The sequence below is a fragment of the Dipodomys spectabilis genome, unplaced genomic scaffold, assembly GCF_019054845.1.
Source record: "Dipodomys spectabilis isolate Male_0828 unplaced genomic scaffold, ASM1905484v1 ptg000145l, whole genome shotgun sequence".
NCBI classification, from domain to species: Eukaryota; Metazoa; Chordata; class Mammalia; order Rodentia; family Heteromyidae; genus Dipodomys; species Dipodomys spectabilis.
The window spans coordinates 14,789,233-14,812,384 of NW_024870822.1; the positions used below are offsets into that span (position 1 = coordinate 14,789,233).

The 23,152-nt window shown below is 39.7% G+C and overlaps 1 protein-coding gene across 1 annotated transcript in view; it reads right to left on the minus strand.

Annotated features, from left to right (window-relative positions):
• The window catches only part of Nell1 (neural EGFL like 1), an 837,848-nt gene that overhangs the window by 762,334 nt on the left and 52,362 nt on the right, over positions 1 to 23,152 (minus strand). The window lies entirely within an intron of this gene.

Consider the following 23,152-nt stretch of genomic DNA (forward strand, 5'->3'; position numbering starts at 1 on the left):
ATCATCAATTTTGATTTCCCATGGACTCAATTTTCGTCTCCGCACTGTGCACCTAAAAGGTCTATCTTTGCCTTGTACCTGGCAGAGATTACTAGACTCATAAGGCCAGACAACTCTGCCTTTGCTTAAAGAATAAATATAAGACATACTCATGATCTGTAAGCATGCCTGGAATTTCTCTGTAAACATACAATGGATTACTTTCCTCATGAAATATTTATTAAAGTTGAAGCCAATTCAGCAGGTCCAGAAGTATGTGAGTCTAGCTAGAGCTGCTCCTGGTTAGAAGTTGCTCTCTCTAAAATCAGCATGATAAGAGACATCCATTACTTCATACCCAGACTTGCCCTTCTTCATGGTCAGCAGAGTGATATCGTAGTATTTCACCCTGCATTTACTGGCATCATAAAAGAGAACCAAGAGGACAAAGTTAGAGAAGGCTATTGAAAGGATGCTGAAGGACCATCAGAGGTATATGGCAGCATCCTCTTGCATGCTGACCATGCCTTCTGACTGCCTTAAAACTACTTGATTATTCCTCTAGGTCTAAGTGGAGAGTCTGTGGAAAACATAGGCTGTCAAAGGCTGCATTGCCCAAGCAACATTGCACACTTCATATAACAACTTTAAAGAATCTCGGCTTAAACTGATGTTTGGAAAAGATGCTTGAATTCTTGGGGTCAGTCTCTTCTGTGAATAGCAGCAATGACTTTATGATGTCTCAGAGCTCCTAGCTTAGCCCATTGTTCTATGAATGCTGCTTCACCTATGTAACACAGGCAGGAGAAAAAAAAGCAGCAAGTCTTTTCCAGCTGAGAAAGTCAGAGATATGGATGGCAGAAGCCAAGCAAACCTATACACAAAGTCACCTAGCCAAGCAGAGCCTTCTTTTAGAACACAACCTACTTTCACATACTTGCTTTTCTGTCCAAAGAGAGGCCTGGGCTGCATTACTGCTAAGGGGCATAGAGTCAGCATTGTAAAAGAATGCAGTCATTATAGAGAATGTATATATATGAAGATGGAACTAGGTCAGTTGAGGGAATGGGTGGAGATTGGAGAGATGGGAGAGAATGGTGAAAGGGAGTAACATTGGCCAAGATTCACTGTACTCACAAGCTGACATGTTGAATTGAACCTCTTGTACAGGCTCTTAAAGATAATTTTTAAAAAATAAATTTTTTTAAAAGACTGAAATGAGTCACACTGAGTTAGACATGGTAGTTTACACTTGTAATAGCAGCTACTCAGGAGGCAGAGGCTGGATAGCCTCAGGCAAAAGTTTGGGAGATATTCCCAAAACAAATACAAACGAAAGGGTTGTGTGACATAAGTGGTAGGAGTGTTTAATTCCATCCTTAGAAGGGAGTAAGAGGAGGAGGAAGGAGGGGAAGAAGAGAAGGAGGAGGAGGAGGAGGAGGAGGAGGAGGAGGAGGAGGAGGAGGAGGAGGAGGAGGAGGAGGAGGAGGAGGAAATGATGCCTCCATGAGCTGCCTGTAATCCCAGCACTAGAGAAGCTGAAATAGAAGCATCATGACTTCCAAGCCAGTCTGGAATATACAGGAAGAACTTGATTCAGAAATTTAAAAATAATTTTTAAAAAATAAATAGTCTTTCCTTCTCTTTCCCAGCTCCCTTCTCTTTTCTAGCTCTCTCTCTCTGTTCTTTTCTAGCTCTTTTCTCTCTTTCTCAGCTCTCTCTCTCTGTTCTTTTCTAGCTCTTTTCTCTCTCTTTCTCAGCTCTCTCTCTTTCCCAGCTCCTCCAGCTCTCTTTCCCAGACCTTTCCCCACTGCATGGAGGACCAAGATGGCCTGGTGCCAGCCGGAATGATGAATAAACCTACTCCTTACCTGAATACCACGTGTGTAGTGTTGTTCTTAACTCGGCTATCTCTTTTTAAAAACCTAACATTATAAAAATAAAAATAAACCAAATAAACATTATAAAAATAAAAATAAAATACTGGTGGCTTATACCTGTAATCCTAGCTACTCAGGAAGCTGAGATCTGAGAATCATGGTTCAAAGCCAGCTTCAGGCAGCAAAGTCCACGAGACTCTTATCTCCAATAAACTACTTTTAAAAATCTGGAAATGTTGCTGTGGCTCAAGTGGTAGAGCACTAGTATTAAGCATAGAGAGGCTCAAGGACTGTGCCCAGACCCTGAGTTCAAGCCCCAGGACCAGCAAAATTAGAAATAAATAATAAAACATAATACTGTGCTTTCTACAGAATTATGCCTCAAGACTTTCTAGAACGATATTCCAAATTTATTGACTGCATCGACAAATTATTTTGCAAACTAGGAAATATCAACAAATTTTATTAACTGATTTTTATTGGATTACTGTTGCTCAAAGAAAAAAAACTCTTAATAAAAGTCACCTAGAATTTAGTGTCAGAAAAAAATATTCTTTTAATTTATCTGCCTACTTTTTCCGTTCTTTACTCATCAATTAGGACTCCACTTACTAGTAGTAGCTGCCTGGAGCACTCCTTACCAGACTTTAAGGTTTAGGCCCACAGCTAGAGGGCCAGGATCAATCAGTAATGCCTACAACAGGGAAAGGGTGTGAATATTATATTAAGTGTGGGAGTCCTCATCTTTCACTTAATTCTCATAGTGAAATATCCAACCCTTTGGTCAATGACCTTCAAATTTAAATCTGCAACCCTAAACTCTCCCTTAAGCAACAGATTCACATATTCAATTTCCTGGTTAAGATCTCAATGTGAATATCTAATAAACATTTCCAACCCTGTTCCCATAGAGAGCTCCTGTTCTCTCTCCAACCTGCATCTTCTCTCCTCTAGTCCTAGTCAATAAATGATAACATGCAGATCCTGAAGAAAAACAAGTCGAAATCGCCCTTGATTCTTCCCACATTGCAATCCAAGGCTACCTCACGAGGTTCCCTCATCTGGAATCTGTCTGCTGCTGCCTCACTTTCATTCTTCCAACTCTTCATTCTCTCAGTCACTGTCATCATCCTTGACACACTTGTAATCGTGTCCTGACTGGCTCCTTGCCTCTGTATGGCCTTCTTTTTCTTGGTTTCCCACAGCAGCAAAAATGCCTTTATTACAGTACATGTCTGAATCACCTCAGCCTCCTGCTCAGAATTCTCCAGTGGGTTTTCCACTGCTCTCAGAGTCAAACACAGACTCATGAACACGACCTGCAAACATCACAGATCCTGACCTGCCCCTGACTCTGATCTCACACCCTCCACTCTGCTGACAAAGCCCAGCCCTGCCTCCCGGAGATCTCACAACTCCTCTGCCCACTTCTGACTCCTCCAGCTCTTGCAGCCAGTGCCATCTCCTAGCCACTCACTCCAAAGCAGATTCTCCAGGGTTGTCTAACATGCTGCTCTAGTTATTTTCTCCATGTAACGCATCCTAATACATGGATTGTGATCAATCACATTTCCTGACATTTTGTTCCATATTTCTTGTTTAGTGTCATTTTCTTTCCCCACTAGAATCCAAGCTCCACGAAGGCAGGTGTTCTTATTAAATTACTTGGGGATCCACTGTTTTTAGCGTATTCATTTTAGGTATTCATTAATGTCTTTTCCATTTACTTGTCTCATTTATATTATTACTTTAAATGACCATATATGTGACAGTCAAAAAAATAATATGGTTCCTTTTGGAAAATCAGGAGATAAACAAGTCCTTCTCAAATGCCAACAGCCATCATTTAAAGGAAATATTTTGGCTGGGCATTGTTGGCTCATGTGTATAATCCTGATTAGTCAGGAGGCTGAGATCTAAGGATCAAAGTTCAAAGCCAAACTGGACAGGAAAGTCCATGAAACTCTTATCTCTAATTAACCACCAGAAAGCTGGAAGTGACACTGTGACCCAACTGGTAGAGCACTAGCCTTGAGCTGAAGAGTTCAGGGACAGCACCCAGGCCTAGAATTCAAGCCTCACGACCGACAAAAAAAAAAAATTCAAAGCCAGCCCAGACAGGAAATTTTGTGAAACTCTTATCTACAATTAACAAGAAAAAAAAATCAGAAATGGAGCTGTGGCTCAAGTGGTAAAGCACTACTCTTGAGTAAAAAGCTGACCAGGCTCAGGCCCTAAGTTCATGTCCCAGTACCAGCACAAAAAAGAAAATTGGTACTCATTCTTTTCTCCCTCCTTACAGCTCATCCCCAACAATGGGAGCCAGGCTTCTCCTCACAAAACCATCCTTCATAGAGGAACATTCTTTCGTTGGATTTTCTGGTTTCTCTTTATAAACAATTGGCACACTGAAGTAAAGAAACCCCATTAACACTCACTAGAATGATATGAAAGGAACATTTATTTTGATACATGGTGCTTTGTTGCATTCTCATTTTTAGAAAAGCCTGTTCAAGTAAACATTTATTATAACTTGGCCAATAAAAGAAGACACTTCTTAAAATACAGATTCAAGAATATCGGACCACACTTTAGGAAAGGGAGAGAACTCTGAGCTGGTGGCCTTGGATAAGGTACTTTACCTTTTTGTACTCCATACCCAACACAGAAAACTGACAAGACTGAAATCCATGATCTCCAAGTTCTTTCCTGCTAGTCACTTTCTCCTAGAACTAGCCGCCTAGTGAAGGAGAATTGCAACGGTTTCAAACACCCATAAACCACATAGATTCCACAGCTTTTCTCCTTTGCTCATTTTCCCAATTAACATCAAATATAAAACTTTCAATTACTGAAAATAGTGGCATGCCACCTACTTTGGAGAAGCCTGTTTTTCTTCCCCATGGAGTTAAAAAAAATCAATAAATTGAAATAAAGTAATAAACCCTACAGTGAATGTTGTACTTCTGTAGTCACCAGGATGGTGTGTGTGTGTGTGTGTGTGTGTGTGTGTGTGTGTGTGTGTGTGTGTTGGCTGAATGACTTGAGAATATTTAATCTACTCAAAGCAACAAGAAAAACAAGTAGGGTGGATACAACACTTAAGAAGTGTTAAATGTAGATATCAAGTTAGAAATCTGTGAAATGTGTTAAATATAGACCAAACAAACAAAACCTAAGTGTGCTGAATATAGATTCAAAGGGTTTGATAAGAGTATAGCTTCCAAATAGAAGGGAGTGCAAAAAAAAAAAAACAAAAAACAAGCCATATGCACAAACCACGCCATCTTCAGAACAGCAACTATGTCATCACTAAAGATGCCCTTCACAGACATGCATTCCTCTCCTGTGCGTGGTCCCACATGCACTCTCTCCAAGAAAATGCGTTGCTGTTCACCAGTCTAACTGGTGAGCCACAGCTGCAGGCAAGATGCTGGCTCCAAAGCACTACCCTTCCTCCTGATTCTAGCCTAAACTCAGTCCTCATGACCCTAATCATCATCAGGGATGCTGATGCAGCAAAGAGAAAGAGAAAAACTGAATACATAGAGCATGTCTCAATAGAAATAGCTCAGGGTGTCTTTCTGCCCTGCTTGAACCCCACCCTATGTGTGCTGACCTCCTGGATACTGCAAATTCATTAATTAAACCACACGATGTAAGCATCTGAATTTGGTCTGTCTTCTGACTTCTGGGATGCACTTAGAGGTGACATTGCTCTGTGCATCAACCAACCAAAAATGAACATTTTTCCCGTCTGTTTTTAAAGAGGAAAAAAAAAGAAAAAAGAATGCTGTTCCAAATACCCAAGAGATTTGGCATGATCTAGTTAAGAAATGCTAACTCAGCAGCAAGGGTTAAGTGCTTTACTTTTCCATGGATGACAATAGCATTAGTCATTTTTAAAGAAAGACTAAAAATGCTAATGTGAGATTAAACATGAGCCAAGAAAAGGGGTGTTAGGTGAAGGAAGGAGACTGAGGAGTGAGAGTAGGAAGGAGATTAAATGATATGCACATAGTCCTCTCTGCAGAAAGTAGAAGACTTTGTTTCCTTCTTCTCAGATGCAGGGTGAAGATGGTAGTGAATTTCACTGCCAACAAATATGTGACTATGTGTCCTCTGTGCCAGACACTGTGATGGGCACTGAAAAATTAAAGTCAAATTCCCATTTCTACCCTGAATGACAGATGAATACACAAGACAGGTTCCTGGTAATAATGACTTCACAACAGGGCTGGACACAAAGGACAAGGGAGGTCTCTGGGGGTTAGGAATGATACCATAGACCCTGGCTCTAAAAATAAATAAGCTATTAATGGGCCGGAGTAAAAGGAAGGAGAGAGTATTCATTGATGGATCACTGTGTGGATCTGAAAGCCCACGTCTTACATTATCTGCCATTTTTCTTTCTCTGCAAGCATATCTCTCCCTAATAGTTGAACAGGGAAAGTATCTACTCACCCTCCAATATGGGAAGGAATTCTCAGGCATGTGACCAGACAGGGGGCACAAGATTACTACAAAGCAGAATAACAGGCAATATCCCCACTAGTGTACCAGCTAAGGATCAGTGAATCCAGGTAACAAAATCAGCAGCAGCCAGAAACATGACAAAATAAACACATGGGATGGCCCACCATAACCCTGACTGATAGAGAATGAAAGGCAATGCTTAAGTATTTACATACAGCTAAGGTATGTGCTTCTAGCCTGGGTCCCACTTAAGCTAATAAATGACAAGATGGGTCCCCAAAGGAAAAGCAGTCTTTGTTCATTTGAGATGGTTGCTGGCTTTTTATTTCTGAGTGAGGAGGCAATTCACCGATTCAAACTACCAACCACTCACATAGTAATGCCTTCCATGGGGAAGGAAGGAGTGAATCTCTTCTCCCACTGTGAGGTCTTGCGACCTGTCTTTGAGAATTATCAGCCATTATTGATCCAAGCATCTTTCAAACAAGGAGAAACCACAAGCAGAAAGTTCTGGGAATACCTGGAAAATTCCAGTTCATGTGTAAGGGGTTTTCATCTCCACGAAGAAGCATACAATGACATTCCACTAAACCTCCTTGAGAACCTCAGGCTAAAGTGAGAAAGAACAAAAGTGTTTGGTTTGTCAGAGTACCATGTGCAGGGGTAATGCTCTGCACATATCATTGCACTTATGATCACCTTAGGAGGTGCATATTATTATTATTATTATTGATAAACAAGGGAAGACTTACAGAAATTAAACACTATTCTAATGGATAATGGACTAAGAAAACAAGGTAGAGAGATTCCAACCCAGAAGGTTGGTTCCACAGGTCCCACTCTTTTTTTTAATGTTTTTTAAACCTTATTTAATTAAAACCATCTTTTTGTAAAAAAAATGTTCATTATCTTTCAGTACTTGTACAAAGGATTTGCCACTTAACAAAGCAGTTTATGAATATAATAGATCTTAATCAATGTCAGCCCTTTCAACTGTACTGTCTGCTAATGGCCAAGATATGTGATCCCAGCACTTTATATGTATAAATAAAAGATAAATCATATATATACATATATGTAAAATCAATACCTGCTGTCCCTTTATGTTCACTCAGGAAACATTTATTGCATACCTGAATGGACCATCTATTTCTATATTCCTTATAAGATATTTCTGAGATAAGTCCTCATAAGGGATATAGGAATGGATATAGATAAAGACATAGATATAGATATATGTAGATTGATATATGAGTAGATGCCTCATAAGGGAGACAGACAGACACATACATACATACACACATACATACATACATACATGTATACTTCATAAGGTTTATATTTTACAGGTGAAAGAAACTGAGACACAAAGAAGTTTCATGTCAGCCAAGGGTCATAAGGCAAATGAATACAGGGAAAGTTGATTCTTGTCCATCAGAAGCAAAAATCTTATGGCTTTTACCTAGTACCCTGCTTATTTTTAATTCTCCTCTCCCCTCCCCCCTCTTCCTCCTCCTCATCATCATTACTACTACTACTAATAATAATAATAATATTACTACTACTGCTACTACTACTACCACTACTACTATCCTTGTCTTTGTTCTCCTTCTTCTTTATCTCCACCCTCTCTCTCTCCTTTTCCTTCTCCATCACTCGCTCCCACTCCCTCCTTCCCTGCCCTCCAGTCCACCATCATGACCACCATTCATTTCCCTTCTTCCTAGATCCACATCACTACATCCTTAGCAGCAGTAACCTCCCACTTCTCTCCCACTCTTTTGAGTACCAGCTCAATAGTTACTCAGGCATCTTTCTCTGACCACTTCAAGCTAGCTAGAGTCCCTTGTATTTTTTTTCTTCATTGTACTTAGCACAATCATCTGTTTTGTGTGCATGTTTTTATGTGTGGTTATTTTATTGATGGATAGTTTGTTCAGTGTACTGTAAATCCCATGAGAAATTATTTACCACTGTGTACTTCCCACCTAGTAAGTACAGTGCCTAGCACAAGGAAAAGCCTCAACCATCGACCATCTTGCATTAAGAAAGCATAGCTGGACTCCAGACTCTGGAACATGACATAGGAAAAGAGATTTCACAGAGAGATAAAGCCAACTTGTTAGAATATAATATATTAAAATAATGAGCTGTCTAAGGAATAATAAAGTCAGCTAAGCATACCCAATCTTCCATTAGGAAACTAAGCCGAAGGAATCCTGTGACACATGGTATTAATCAATTCTTTTTTTGTAATTACTGTGTGACTCAGTCAAAAGATATTCCAGTGCCTCCATAATTTTACTAATTGGATAGATACTAGGTTCCAGCACTGTAAGGCAGCTGAGCCCTTCTTTATAAACATTTGATGATACCGCTAAGAAAAATTCAACATACCTCTTCAGTTACTAAGAAATTAACAAAGCTGCAGCCACTCCTTCTTGGGTTATACCTCTACTGTCACTGCAACTCATCAGCAATCAAATCCCCCTTTTCTCTCCTTCCCCTTATCCCTCTACCTTCATCTCCCCCATTCCTCTACTCCATCTCAGTTGTAAGAGAATAAAGAAAGTGGTGAAGTATGAATACCAGTCCTATTTGAATGACAAGACAAGGTAACAAAAAGGAAAAGATTTATGAAAGGCTTTTATAATATAATTAAGAATGTAGTGAATAGGGGAAAAAAAGCTATCCAACAGTAAAGAAAGATAAAGATATCAAACTACATCTAATAACATAATGATACCAAAGTCATAAAAATAAACATAGGAAGTGCCTAAGCGATGCTGTCAAATAACTACACAATTATAGGTCCAGCATTATATCAAATATACATGGAATTAATTTTGTGATTCGTGTAGCCTTCAATCAAAATGTTAGTGATTGGGAGCTAACATGGTGATTTTTTTTCTTCTCTAGACATCTGAATTTCCCAATCTCCTCTGAGAATTATTCTAAGGAAAACAAATATTCTTTTAAAATATAAAAGTACACAAAAAGAAAAACAGAAGCATCGGTTGCTTTGCTTTGCAGTCCTGTAAGTTATGCATTCTATGCAATGAGGACAACCGAGGCTCCATCCAGCCAACCTTACCTAGGTCTTACTTGTGAATATCACAACTCTCCTTAAGAATTAGCTCCCAGGGGGCTGGGAAGGTGGCTCAGTGGTAGAGCGCTTGCCTTGCATGCATGAGGCCTTGGGTTCGATTCCTCAGCACCACATAAGCAAAAAGAAAAAAAAAGCGGGAAGTGGCACTGTGGCTCAAGTGGTAGAGTGCTAGCCTTGAGCTGAAGAGCTGAGGGACAGCGCCCAGGCCCAGAGTTCAGGCCCCACGACCGGACCCAAAAGAAAAAGAATTAGCTCCCAAATGGCCCACTGAGGTATTTGAATAAAACCACGTTTGAGCTCTTTGGCCAAACCCTAGGTTTTACTCAGGAAGACAGAAATGAAGGTGTATTTTTGTCAGTAACTGACCATGAAAGCTTCTTCAAATGTGACTTTAATCCACTCTGTCAATTCTGAATGCCAAACAGGTATGTTTAGTACAAGAAGATACTGGGGGCCAGAAAAACCTCACTTCCAGTAAGCTAGGCCCTCTGGCTTCCGAGGAATGATAGGAAGGCAAGTCTTGTCCCTGCCTTTGTGAACTACCATCCATTCGTTCATTACTCAGTTACTCATTCTTTACCTTTAAAGCCTTTATTGAGCACTCCTCAGAAGGAGGCACCAGGAACACAAAATAGATGAATATGTATCTTCAATTCACAAGAGCTAAGAGTCTAGCCACGTGCACATAACCAGGCACTGATGGCTGATGCCTGTAATCCCATGTGGATCATGGTTTGAAGCCAGCTAAGGCAGGAAAGCCTATGAAAATCTTTTTTTCTAAGTAACCCACAAAAAGCCAGACGTTGAGCTGTGGCTCAAGTAATAGAGCGCCAGCCTTGAACAGAAAAAGCAAAGGGACAATGCCCAAGCCCTGAGTTCCAGCCCCAGTCCTGAGACAAATATAAATGTATCCATGTGCACCCACACACAAACATAGTGAATAGAAGCTGCTCATGAATTTGGCTCATAAATGAGCATAAACAAAAAGCAAAAAGCACTAAAAGTATAGAATGAATGACCTGTAACAGAATGAGGCAGTATCTCATAAGGAACTTGATCTTTTTATTAGAAAAACACACACACACACACACACATATATATACATATATATGTGTGTATATATATATATATATATATATATATACAGAGAGAGAGAGAGAGAGAGAGAGAGCAGTGGTTACAAGCTCAAGCTCTAAACCCTAACTACTTCAAGTTCTAGTTTACCAGATATGTGGCCTTGGGCAAATTCAACTCCCATCTGTAAAATAGGAATAAAATTGTATGTCCCTTATTGATCATAAGAAAGTTAAATCAACTTGTGAATATAAGCTCCTAAAACCATGTCTGCCACATTGAAAATACATGGTAATTATTCATTTATTGGGAACACAGCAGGGGAGGGCTTGGGTCTTCTAGAATGGGTTGGAATATCAAGCTATCTGAACAACTACCATGCCACCAAAGGAGCCTAGGTGCTGCAGCAGAGGTAGGAGGGAAAAAACGCTTCACTTACAGATTTTTATAACTTGGCCCAGCAGGAGGGCCACAGGCAAGTAAACAGATGTTGCCAGCCATGGTTGGAGACACAGTTAATGACCAATTGTAATTCTCTTCTGTTTAAAAATGAGATGGGCACTATCTTTGACCTTCCAGTCTAGGTCCAGCCATCCAACAATCAAACATTTTGAATTTTTGCTGTTTGCTAGATATCCACCTGAGGATTTAAGGACATTAATTCCCATAGTAGCCTGATAATGTCAGTATCACTGTCTGTGTTTTAGAGATGAAGTACAAAGAGGCAAGAAGCTTTCTATGGAATAGTAGTTGGACCTCCAAGTCAGATTTTACCCTAAGGCCAACTACAAGGTGCTCATTCCTTTTAGTGTCACCTGTTTTCCCAGTCAGCAGGATTTCAATCCCAGCTCCATCATGCCACCATGTATATTTTTGTGAGAGTCGGACAACTCTGTTCCCTCTCTTCATCCTTGAGTTGCCATATCTGTGATATGATGTTGATATTACCTAACTGTAATAAAGGACCACTAATGTGACACACACACATTAAATAACTAGTATGCTCCTAAGAATGCTTCTGAGCCCCTTAAAAAGAAGGCCCAGAAAGTTACAGTCTGAAGCCTGAGATTTAAAACATTCTTTTAGCATGCATGATCACATTCCATGACATAACAACCCATTGAGAAAAGCATTGGAAGGAGGGATCTCTGGCTTGGAGCACGTAGTAATTTGCCCACTTCTAGAGACTAATGAAGATATGTCTACAGACTCTGAACTTGGAGCTCTTTCCGTATCATTCTGCATGGCTTCTCTAATCATACACAAGAGAGAATCAATCAAATCATTAAGTTTCTCTACTCCACTCCAGTGCCAGGTGTTCCCTGCCAATGTACCCTCCTCTTACAAGAGCCTAAATTACTCCAGGCATGAAAAGCACAATCTTTTGCCTGTCTTAAATGTTTGGAGTGGGCACTGAGACATGGCTCAAGTGGTAGCGTCCCTGTCAAGCAAGCATGAGGCCCTGAGTTTAAAATTTTGGAGTAGTGGGCTGACTTCATTATAATTATTTCCCTTTTGTGCACAGTCCTAATTCTCAGGCATGAAAGAGACATTTTAAATGCTGTATTGGCCTTGACCTTGACGTACCTACTCAGATTCATAGTAAATAGTAGCAAATCATGTTCAACCGCCAAGCTTTCCCATTTATGATTATTCATTATAGACCATTTTTACATGTTGCTTCAAATGCTGTTTTTCAAGACTAAAAATCTGCCTGCATTGAAATGCACAGTAATTTTAATATGCAAACCTCCTACAGAGATGATGTCTCATTTTAATTATTGTTTCGGTTTTATGGGTTTTCATTAAATTAGAGGATGGAGCAATTACTAGGTTGAACAGCTAATGTTTCAAAGGTAAGCTCCCATGACTCTGTGGGCAAAAGGATGGTCGTGGCATAGCAATACAGAAAGCTGGTATAACCTGCATTCAGCCTGATAGAAAACAGTGCTGGCTATTTCTTTTCCTAGCTTCAAAACACAACAGGCTTCCCCTTCTTGTGATTTGCAAACAGATCTAAGCATCTGTTTATCTTGGGCTATCTCAATCTCATAACTTTTCTATCAGGATTCCAAGCAGTTCTGTCATCAGACTAGAAAGCACTTTGAAAAGTTCACAGCCTGCAAAGCAAGATGCCAAACCACAGGAAAATATTCCTAGTGAAGTTGTCTTTCACACACACAAGTAATTTACTTGGTTTACTGGATTAATGTCTGACTTTCCACCCCTGGGAAATTGGTCCAACTTCAAAATATAGGATATGATGACCAGAATCATATTAATTAGCAAACTGTCAGAGGCACAAGGAGAAATGACCTGGATGATTTTAGCAATAGTTCACCCTAGAACTGTGTAAGTTTGTCATTTGGAGACCTACGGGACAACATTGCCGCAGACAGATGGGAAGGAATGAATGAGACATAAGAAATGAGCAAGGAGCTTCACTAGGGTCCAAGTGGCCAGAAGTGAATAGGATCGAGTCAATAGTAGGAGACAGAATTTTGCATTGCACAAGCCCAGGACTGAGGCTTTACGAACTTCAAAAAGCAATTTCTGGCCAGGTGCCAGTGACTTACACCTGTTATCTAGCTACTCAGGAGGCTGAGATCTGAGAACCACAGTTCGAATGCAGCCTGGACAGGAAAGTTCCTGAGACTCTAATTAACCACCAAAAAGCTAGAAGTGGAACTGTGGTTCAAGTAGTAGGACACCGTCCCAGGCCCTGAATTCAAGACCCAAGACCAGCACGTGTGTGTGTGTGTGCGCGCGTGCACACACACACACACACACACACAATTTGTTTCTCTCCAAATGAACTAAAAGAGAAAGGAAAGCTAGAGCAGATCCTTCCAGAAAGAAGTAGCTTATTAGGTTAAGGCAAGTCTGGATACTATGTATATCAAGTAAATAACACAGATGCTTCTTTCCTTGCTACAGTATAAAAAGAGACTAAAAGAAATTTTTTTCTACAACAAACTAGAATCATAAAACAACACTAGTCCTAAGCAAACCAGCAGGAATTAAGTAATTCACTTCAGTGCTCACCACCACCCCATTCATAGCCTGGTATTTTTTAATTACTACTTTAATTATACATATTTGTGAGATACATTATGATTATTTATAATATGTAATGATCAAATTGGGGAACAGCACTTCCATCTCCATTTTTTAAAATTTTTGATTAACACATCATTGTATGTGTTTATGGAATGCAGGGTGATATTTTAACACATATAAACAATGCACTGCTCAAATCAGACTGATAAATGCTCCATCTCTTAATCATGATTCTTATGTTTGGCATCTTCATGCTCCTCTCATCTAGTTATTCATAAAATATTGAATAGGTATATTTCTGACAGGGATAGTCATTGGAACTCGTCAATGCAATGCTTTCGTTTCAACTCTTTTATTTCCATTGGCCTAAAAAGCACATCATCAACTCTTGGATCACATGCATTAATCTAATTACACACCTTGTTAGCTAATTAGTTCCAGTGTCACTGCTGGAAAGGTCTCACTCACTATTTATCTATCTGTCTTGGCCACAGAGTATCTGTACTTTCTGGTTCCTGTGGAAACCACGCAATTATTAGCCTTTCCCCTCCATGCAGGGAGGGATGGGGAAGCTTTTTGGACAAGGCATAAGTCATCTGAAACTCCAGGCTTTGAAATGAAGCTCCAGAAACATGAGCATCTAACCAGACAGGTGCTGTCCAGAAATATGGCTTTGTGCGGTTTTACTTTTCTTTGAAATCTGGCTTCCTTTGTAGAAATGCTATACTACATTAAACATTAATATCATCCTTAAAATGACTCATTAGAAGCCAAGAACAGTGGCTCATGCCCATAATCCTAGTTTCTCAGGAAGCTGAGTCCAAGAACATTCCAGTTCAAGGCCAGCCCATGCAAAGTTAAAAAAAAAAAAAAAAAAAAAAAAGCAAGACTCCCATCTCAACCAATAGCTGGACACAGTGGCATGGACCTGTGATCTGTTATGTGAGAAGCATAAATAAAATGACTGAGGTCCATACTTACTTCACCAAAATGTGTGGCCCTATTTGAAAAATAATGAAAGCAAAAAGGGCTAGAGGTGTGGCTCACGTGGCAGCCTACCTGCCTATCAAGTGAGAAACTAACTGATTTCGAAACTCAGTACTGCCAGCTTCTTCTCCGCCATCTTCCTCCAGTTTTATCTTTGTTGCTGTTGTTTTTAATGTACTTATAATGTACTATAATGTATGTGATTTTTTTGTTTCTTTTGTATGTTCTTCCCCCACAGTATAGCCCCTGTTTTCACTGTATTTGATTCCGGTGCCCTGCATCTTGTATATACATTTTTCTAATTTGGGGAGAGGAAAGGAAATAGCAAAAAGCTGAAATAAGGATACAGGTTGTCCCATTGAAATGAGATGTGCAAGACCCTATGTTGAAAATGAACTTTACAACTTTGGGGGGAGAAGGGAGGGAGAAGGAAGGGAAGGGAGGTTGGGAGGGAAGGGATGGAGGAGAAAAACAAAAGAGAGGGTAACAATGCTCGATAGGAAATGTACTCATTACCTTACTCTGGTAACCCCTCTGTACAGTATCTTTACAATAAAAATATATTATTAAAAAAACCTCAGTACTGCCAACAAGAAAAATCATTGCAAATGCTATTTGCTTCTTGAGCTCAGGGCCAATTGCTATCTGACTGCAAGATTTTGCTTGACCAATTTCCCACCCCACACTTACAAACATGCACAATAACCATAGGCTATAATTTCGCATTTACTAAATCTTTTTTTTTAATGCAAAGGTTGATTGGGGAGAAAATTTGTCTTTGATCATTCTTGCAAATAATTTGTTTCTTGCATGTCCTACAGTAACAACACTGAGTCAGTTTTGAATGAATTGCTCCTTTGGTGCATTAAATAGTAACGTCATGGTATTTCATTTCAAAGGGTGCCTGACAGTTTCTCAAGGAATCTTTTCTATTTGTGTATGGTTAGACTACAGACATTTTCTGAACTCGCTGAAGCTGCTCCTCCACACTGAGTGGAGTTGTAGGGTTTATCATTACACATCTCCAGTTGGGCCACAAGAGAGTTCCCAGAACAAAGAAATTATCTTTTCTCCCTCTTGAGTTCTAACCATTTTCTCTATACCTATCCAAATTCTACCAATCCTTGAGGTCTAGCCCAGTTCCTCTAATGCCACTAAGCTGAGTGTGATTTTCCTTCTTGGTTCCTAAATTCAATCATATAATGATTTAAACATGTATTTATATAGTGTGTCCTTTGTGTGAGGATCTGTAGCATGGTGAGTAAGACAGATCCAGCCTGGAGAGACATTTTTTCCCGTTTTATCCAGACTGACTTCAGTACTGTGGCACACGGACCATGCAACATCTTGCCAAACCCAAAAGCCAGAGGGCAACTCGACTTCTATGTGCCTCTCACAATGGCCAAAAGTTGTCCTCTTCTATTGTTTGAGGGACTGGGTCCTCTTGGCACTGTCTTCTGCTTTGCTTCTTACCTCTTGGTCCATCTTGAGTTTCCTTCATTGTGACATCTTCTGTTAACTTGCCAATTGTCAGGAACTCTCAGAAAAGCTCCATCTGTCCCTGGGTGCTGCTTCTACACCACTGCCACCATGACCCTCTGTCTTCTTTAACTGTGACATTCCAACAGCCATCAACTGACATCTTCCACTTGCATCTTCCTTTGTCCTTTCTTCTCTTCTATCCTCTTTCTCCTCACCCCTTCTCTCCTCTTTCTTATTTTCTCTCTCCATCTCATGTAGCAAAACATCAGAGAAGTCTTTTCAAAACTTAAATCACATCATATCAATCCCCTTGATCCCATACTTTTGACCCTCAAATATCTGACTGTATTAGTTTCACATGGCTGTTGTAACAAATTACTGCCATCGGTGGTATAAGATAATACATTTTATTATCTCCCAGTTCTGGAGGGCAGGAAGCTGAGATGAGTTCCACTGGACCAAAACCAAATTATAAGTCAGATCATAATCCCTCTAGATGTTCAGGGTGGAAGTCTGTTTCCTTGCATTTTCTACTTTCCTTGGGCTCCTGTCCTTTTTTGTTGTCTTGGACACTAGCAGCACAGCATCTCACAATCTCTGTCTCTAACTTCATCTCACTTCTTTATCTTCTATTTCCCTTACATAAGGACCTACCTAGATTAGTAGGCCAACCCAAGATTTTTTTTCTTCCACTTTTCTTCTTTGTGGGATATTGCTATGGGCTGTATGACATAATACAGAGAAGGATGGCATCACATAGAGCTGAAGAACATCATGGAGGCCAGATAAAATTGCACAAGATATGATGACGTCATGCAAGGCTGAGCAACAGCATGCAGGGTAGGCATACAGAATAACATGAGAAGGCTTGATCTCAGCAGCCTTCTCAAGCAGCTTACAATGAAGCAGTGTGAACAGGTGGCTAGGTGCCCAGATGAGGAAAATGAACATTGAATCAATCCATGACTCAAGTTAGATCCACAAATAATTTGGACCAGAGATGGGGGAGGCCAAGTGAGTAAGGATGGTGTGGGTTGGTAAATGTCTCCAGATAAGTCTGATAATAAATGAGAATCTAAGTCCTGTGTCAGAGTGGAAATCATGGAACAGTTGGCTTCTTAAAAACAGATTCATGTATTTTTTGAAACTGTTTTGGCTTCCTTGTTCAAATGTATGATGTAAGTCAGTAGGATGAGCTTCTTTCTTAAAAGCTGTGTTACTATTCCACAACAACAGTGGGGTATACATTTACTTGTTAAGTAAGTTCTCCTGGCCCACTATTTTCTCCAGACCAGCAATACTAGATTATCCATACCCCATCTTCCATAAAACACAAAAAATCAGAAACAAAAACAGAAGGCAAAACTTTGATCAACCACAGAATAATAATGCAAGCATGATCAATGCAAAAATGGCTGTCAATATTTCTATTTGTGTATAACTACTGCTGGAAGTCCCTTCCTTCATCATGCTCTTATTTCCTGTGTGTACAGAGTCTGTCACTGAGGGTCTGGATCCTCCAACCAGCACGAATACCAGTCTCACACCCAGTTGTTTTGTGGCAAATCTTCTTTCAAATGAATTATTAGGGAGACTTAAAATTTCTTCAAAAATGTCAGAATAATAACTATTTTATCTTTTCTATGCCATAATTATGATTTGGAGCCTTGCTTTTCTTATTTCATCCAGGCACACCACAACTCATGAATAAAATATGACAAGTTTGATAGCAGCCATTGGAGAAGGTTCATCCGTAACAGTAGACGTGCTCTGTGTACAAAGAGCCTTTGTGTTTCCACCCTTTGTTTCTGGGATGGGTTTTTATCTAAAAGAAACACTGCATGTAGTTACACATCTCCCTCTTCTCCTCCCAGCAACCCCATAAGTCCTGCCTTCTGCACAACATACATGAGACCATGTTTATTTTGCCATTGATTGAGGATGTTTCTAAACAATTAAGGGACAAATTTTAAAAAAAAAAATCAAAGGGCATAGTGCTCAATACAAAACTGGATTGAAACAAACAAATCAAGCAGTTGACTCAAAGAGGCACAGAAACAAGTCACAAAGGAACCCACAAAAGTAGCTGACATCTGAAAAATCCAATCACATGTTTGCATCCACCTGGCAAGATATTTAAGGTACCCATAAAAATTCTCTTGCAAGAAATTTCTTTCCCCAGCCAAGGCTATCAGGTCCCTTCTAAGTTTAGGATCTGGTAAGTCTTTCAAAGAAATAAATGTGAAAAGGAAAAAATAGCTGTGTGTGGCTGCAAAACGATCACTATTTATCAACTAACCCCAGGGATGACAGACTTCAGGTTTTGAGGTCTCATTTTTTTAAGTGAATCTATAAGCATCTTGTTCTATCACACATACGAAAACGAGCTGGCTTCCAAGTTTCCTTCGAAATGCATTTTTTCCCCAGAGCTTGTTTCAAAACATGTAAGAGGGCAAAAAGAAGATGTTTTTAAAGTCATCCCTTACCTAGAATCTGGAGGACAGAGAGATGAGATTTAGGTCTCCTGGACTGAAGCAATTTGCTGAACTTCCCAAGTTGTAGGTTTGTTTGTGGAGCTTTACAAACAAATCTCAGATGAAGCTGAGACCACAAAATACTTCTGACAGGCCTCAAAAGAACGAACCCTGTTTTCATCAGGAAAACCAAGCATATAAAAGCTTAAACATATGCTGTAGCTTCCTTGTGCTTACTGTGCAGATACATCTTGATTTTTCAAGGGGCCAAATGAGGCTAGGGAATTCAGCAATAGCATTTTTTTTATTTTGGCTTTTTGAAACCATCTTTCTATGTAGCCCAGAATAGATAGAGGAACGACAGGTAAGAATGTTGAAAGAGGTGACATGTAAGATGCACTGTATTCATAAACATCTTTGTTACATGGAAAATCCTTTGTAAAACCTACTTAAACATAATAAAAGTATATTTTTCATAAACTGATGATTCTCCTGCCTTACCCTCACCAGCAGCATACAGGAATAATGGGTATGTACCAATAGAACCAGCTAGTCGAATGGGCTTTACCAAGCTTCATATCTTGTGTAAAACGAACCAAAAGAGAAAAGCATAAAGATTCTCAAAGCAGCCACATGTGTGTCTCTAATCAATGATACATAAGATTTTGATATTTGGGGAATTTTTCCATTGTTGGCTTCATTTTCATTTGTTTTAATGGTATATATTTATTGGGTAGAATATTATATTTCAAGGTACACACATAAGGAGCAATTATTTGATGAGGATAATGAGCATAGCCACCACTTCCACATTTTCTATCTCTTTAGGTTGGAAAAACCTAAAGGAAACATTCAAATCCTATTAGCTATTTTGAAATAGAGAGTTTTCCATCAGTTATTCTGCAGCCCAACTATACCCTTGCATCCATTAACCACCTGGGATCTTGCTTTAAATAAAAATTTTAAAAATTGCAAAGGTTAAATCTCAAGGACTTGTGTGATAATTTCAGGAGCTGACTTCTATCACCATATGCCCTAAGAGACCACTCCCCCCTCTGTCCTCTGGCTGGCATTATTTTCCACATTCTATTTTCCTGCTCCCACCCACACTTTTGGGGGCAGAAAAATGACAACATTTGATGAGTCTATATGGATTTATAATCTAGGACATGAAAGTAATCTTCCTGTGCCAGCACCAGTATGTTCCCAAATGCTTCTGAGGCTCTAGCTAGATTTGACAGATGACTAGCTTCCTACACACTGAGCAGCAGAAAACCAAACCAGCCAAGCTACTCAGATCAACCAAGGGATGAATCAAACATATTTGAGAACAGCATTACAGCAGCATGCACTACAGCCTAAGCGTTTTGTTTGATGGCCCAGAAAATGGTAGCATTTCCCAAAACAAGTGTTTGACTCCACTTGTGTAAGAGAACGTGGTGGCTGTCTGAGTTGAGGCTGAACTGCTACTGGTAGTATCAACCTCTCTCTCTGCCCCACACTATAAAAAACACACACACACACACTATATATATTCTAGGATTTTTGTTTAGTACCTAGGGATGGAGAAGATCATGTTTCTCTTTTTTGATAGGATACCTGTAGGTAGAGAATGATATCTGCTTCTTCCTCCCCCAGCTCTCAGGCAGCCCAGGGGCTTCTATGTTTAGAAGGACAAGAATACATAGAAGGGGGCGTGGATTTCTCTCAAGGTAATTTACAGCTTCTGAGGGAAAGCAGGATAATTAGGGGCCAGGAAGCAAAGAGGTCATTGGAATAAGGATGGTTTTTATACTTGGACTTAGAAACACTTTGCTCCCACAAAGAACTAAAGCAGGGAGGATAAATAGGTCCCTAAAGACCTGCATCTTTGAGTGTCCATCAGGCACAGCATCCTAGACAAAAGTGGTGATCCAGAGGGGGTTTTCTATGAGCCCCAGCAATGACCATCTTATTTCTAAAAGCTTCCAATGTAGAGTAGAAAGAACCATTTCTCTGGTGGTGGTAAATAGAGATCTCAGACTAGAAAGCATTCAGAAAGAAAGAACTGGGTTCCTGAGATGTTGCACACAAAGTTAGAGGTTCCATTAATGATGAATGGAATAGGTAGGTGTTTTGTGATTATTCATAATAACGTGCTTCCATATGGTATTCATGGGCTATTAAAGGCTAGTGATGCTGTGGATCTCTCTTAAAATAAGTCATTATCAGTATCAAATAAAAACAACCAAATGTCATGGATACTCTGAGTATCTCAAAGGCAAGGTCTGCCCTGTAAGAAGAAATTGAGCCAAGCTATCCAGAAAATACCAAAACACTCTCAATTTTTGTATGTGAGGCTCATAGAAAGGGAGAGGAGTTGAAAGGCAACAAGCAGCACGTCTTGGTTAGAGGAAGAGAAAGGATGGTGTAAAAGGAAAGGGTTGATCATGTGGATCTACATTTAGGACCTGGCTGTGCCATTTACCAGCTGCATAACTTTTCTGAGCTGCAGCTCTTCACCTGTAAAGCCCAACTCCCTATCTCACAGATTTCCATGCATATGGTAAACTCAAGAAAAAAAATCAATTTCTTGAGTCAGGCCTGGTAAATGCATGCCTATATCCCAGTTTGTCAGGAGGAGGAGATAGGAGAATTGTACTTCAAAACCAGCCCTGGGCAAAAGCATATGACCCTATCTGGGAAATAAAAACTGAAGCAAAGAGGATTGGAGCTATGGACAAATGACAGAGCACTCTTCTGGCAAATGTAAGGCCCGGCGTATAAATTACAGTTCTGCCTAAAAGATATCAGCTTCTTCTCATCCTTTCCTTTTATCCTTCCTACCTACAGATTTTCCAGATTTTTGAAGTACATGTTACTTCAAAAACAGAGCAAAATAGTATACATTTTTCCTCTGATTGAAGGTCCTAAAGCAAGCATCTTCAACTGAAGTGACTTTGTCCCTAGGAAACAAATGCCAAAGTCTGGAGAAAAGTTTGATGGCTACAATTTAGAGATTCTGCTGACATCTAGGGAGTAGAGGCCAAGGATGCTGCTAAACATGCTACAATATGCAGAACAGTCCCCTACCACCACAACCAAAAATTATCCAGCCCCTCAACATGCAAAACACTGAAACTAGAAACTTTCACCCTGCACAAGAATCAATTCCAGATGAATCAAAGAGCTTAATGTATTATCAGAGCAATCTTATCTTTCCTTATAACCAGATATCACAACTTCTTCCCTGCCTATTCTGCAGAGAAAGCAGAAATGTCAAAGAGTGTATATGGCTTGCAGGGGGTAGAGTGGAGGATCCCATACTTGATAAAATGGAAAATACTTGGATTAGCAGTAAGAATATTGTTCTTCTGTTTTTATCAGCAGAGTTATAGGATTCTGAAGTTTCCACTAAGTCTAAAAGCAATCAGGTTCACAGGCTGACATTAAACTTCCATGCTATGATAAACTGTCAAGTTCAAATTCCAAAAATGACACATCTTTCAAAAGAAAATTACTATTAGATTTGTAATTGTGCAAACTGATTTTTAAATTATAATCATTTGTGTTATATATATTAAATTACTTTATTTTAATGTCAGTAGAAGGCAGCCAACCATGCCTTCTTGAGATTGCATTTTCACATGACATCATGTCCTTCATCCTCTTTTTTAACATAAAACTCTTGTCTTAGCAAAATGTTGCTTAAATGATGAGGTGGCAGTTAACATATCCTTACTTGGCAGAAATAGAAAGTCAGAAGCCCAGAATCATTTCTACATTTTTTACAACTTATTCAGACGGCAAAGCATACAATTCTCAGAGCAGTTTACCAAAAGATTTGACAAATGCATCTGTGATGTCTTCATCCAAGTCACTGATGAGAAATGACAACCCAGAAAGGCTTATGTACAAAATCAGACAGCATGACCCTAGGGAAAATCCTTCAGGTCAACATCAATCCAGGAGTCAATACTCCTACAGAATGTTTGTTCAGCCCTCTAGAAATCCAAATAACTATATTACCAACAAGCTCACATTTTGCCATCTTTCCCAAACAACATCCTCAGAGACCTTTAGAGCACTACTGAAATCGCAGTGTATTTGTCTGCTAGATAGCAATGGACAAACACATCCTATGTGGATGGGTGTTTTTTGGCTCTCTGTTTTGTTTTGTTTCCCTGCTTACCTTGTACTCTATCCACTGATAATATCTACACCATGGTTTTCAACACCATATGGTGCAAGAATGATTGTACCTCAGGTAGGTAGGAATGTGACTTCGATCTGTCTCATCAGCATCACCATAGGTCAGTATTGGCTTAGGGGTCAGTAAATGCCCCCAATACAAGCCAGTGAGATACAACTGCAGAACTTCTGTCTGACTTCTTAATGAAAAGGATGCACCTTTCAGTTGGAGTTCCTGACAGAATACCACATAAGTGTGAGAACCCCAGGGATCACTTTGCTCTGAGCACAACAGCCTACCTAAATGTAGTCATACCCAAGAAGAATGAAGAGACGAATTAAAAGAGAATAGTCATCAGATGTAAAGCCAAGTATGATTCATGGAGGAATAAGAAGACCAAAGTGAATGATTCCTAGACTCTAAGGTCCAAAAAGTCATGAGAGAAGATGACATTTGAGTG